Here is a 2,136-nt window from a genome sequence, read left to right as displayed (position 1 = left end):
AATGCAAAACTAAATATATATGACTCACATAACACAATTAACATTTAATGTCTTTCTGTCACTTTCACATACACAGAGGTTTAAAAATGTCCTTCTGATGTTCCAGCTGATCAGAACCTTTAAAATTCTTATTAATCAAACATATTTTTTGCTGAACTTTTAGAAACAAGACATTTACTGAAGTTTTAGGACCAACAGACTGATGAATAAACCAAGTAAACCAAAGTAAAGACAAGCTGCACTTTGACTTTTATTAGAACAATTTGCTGGAACTACAGAGTAATGAAGTACTTCAAGGTTTTGTGTGGATGACTTCCAACCTTACTGTACAGCACAGAGCACAGAGGGACAATATATGTAATCAATATATGATGCAGAATGAACAAGTAAAGACTGTAAGCTGAGTCTGAGGCTCATGCAGGACATTTCATAGTGAGGTGTCTTTGGTTGGATTATTCAAACATTTACATCAAAGCACCAAACTCATCTCTCACAGATGAAGGTCTTTGATTCAGAATAATATGACCGTGTCCATTTCCCATCATAGTCACAACAAGCTGCATAGTAAGCCAAACTGTCACTCTGCTGTCCTGCTGCCCAGAAGCTGTCAGAGAGATCAATTATGATATTAAACTGGACTAAATTGTTTCTGCTTTTCTTTACATTCAGTTTGTGGGGCTGGTGAAAAAACATTTCAACTCATGTTTTGCTGATCTAACTTCTATGTATGGTTCTGATAACTTCTGGAATAACTGCGACAGCATTGTAATATGAAATAGTCTCACGTTTCTGTCAGCAGTGATCCATCCATCCATTTCCATTCATGTTTCTGAGAAGTGCGTTCCAGACCAATCCAGGACTCTCCTCTCATGTTCAGTTCATTGACAAATTCCTGTTTGGGAAGAGACACAAATATTGTCTCCAGTCATAATTCAGCACTTCTGTTGTAGTGACATCATCTTGTGAACATGTCTGAAGGAAGAATAACTGTGATGAAACTTTTCTTCCATTGTGCAGAAATCAGAAAGAGCCAAAGAATCGATGAATATCAGCTCCTCCTGTCGCTCAATAACAAACTCAGCTAACATTTCATTTTACTGAGTTTCATTTAACAAAAACAAAGAAAGAGAGAATTATATTTACCAACCAATTTACCAATAAACTCTACATTTCAATCAAGTATTTTGTTCCATAAATTCCTCTTTGCTTTAGAAATTTGTTAAATAAAATGTCTGAATTTGCAACATTACATTTGAAATGTTAAAAACATAAACTCTCAATATGGAAACAAAATAACCAAACACAGAAATCCATCAGAGTGGAAACAGGAAGCAGGTCACAGACTGACAGCAGGTCAAAGACACAAGTAACAGATGACTGTCAGCTCCATCAAAGATCACACAGACATGAACAAACACACCCACCTGTTCCTCTTTGCTGTTTATCATCACCAGATCAGCTCCTTTATCCTGACACAGTTTTCGACTCTCATACCAAGTTTTTGTCTCATTGAACTTAAAGTAACAGCTGCTTCCAAACCTCGTCCATCGATCAGGACACTTCTCTTAAAGTCAAACACATGTTTTAAAGACAGATGTAATTTCACTGAGTATCAAACTGAAAAAATCTGTATTGTGCATGTATTATTATAGTTATATTCTCCTTTTCCCCCAACATGATTTAAATTCATTTGAACTCAGCACAAAACATTTATAATTAAAAATGATTCAGTCAGGTGATCAGTGTGTAAATCTGATGTTTTTAACATTTGTTTAACATCTCTAACCTACTACTGTGTCCTGTGGCTTTCTTCATCCTGTAGCTGTTTAGATTTTTAGATAATAATCATATCATAACTGATCTATAGCTGTTGCAACTGACTGTTGTCGGCTTCATACTGAGAAACAATTGATGAAACAGTCAAAGAACTTGATAAACATGTTTTTACTTATTTGTTTTTCTTACCTGCACAGTTGTTGTTTTGGTTCTGCAGCTGCTGTTTTATCAAAGTAACTAAAATATGTGTTTAGAAATTTAACAAGAAACAGACTGAAAACATGAAATCTACAACCATGAAACACAACAACATCACAACAATGACTGAAAATCACAATCACACTTTTGTATTCACTGTCT

The 2,136-nt window shown here is 35.0% G+C and overlaps 1 long non-coding RNA gene across 1 annotated transcript; it reads right to left on the bottom strand.

Moving 5' to 3' along the window:
- Nucleotides 1-237: 237 nt before the first annotated feature.
- LOC143414608 (uncharacterized) lies at nucleotides 238-1,560 on the bottom strand. Its single transcript, XR_013095256.1, has 3 exons — nucleotides 1,425-1,560; nucleotides 786-892; nucleotides 238-604 (listed from the first exon to the last, which is right to left on the bottom strand). It is a non-coding gene; the product is annotated as an uncharacterized LOC143414608 (long non-coding RNA).
- Between the last annotated feature and the right edge of the window lie 576 nt (nucleotides 1,561-2,136).

This window comes from Maylandia zebra, linkage group LG22 (genome assembly GCF_041146795.1).
Source record: "Maylandia zebra isolate NMK-2024a linkage group LG22, Mzebra_GT3a, whole genome shotgun sequence".
Lineage (NCBI taxonomy): Eukaryota > Metazoa > Chordata > Actinopteri > Cichliformes > Cichlidae > Maylandia > Maylandia zebra.
This window is presented reverse-complemented; position numbering and strand designations above follow the sequence as displayed.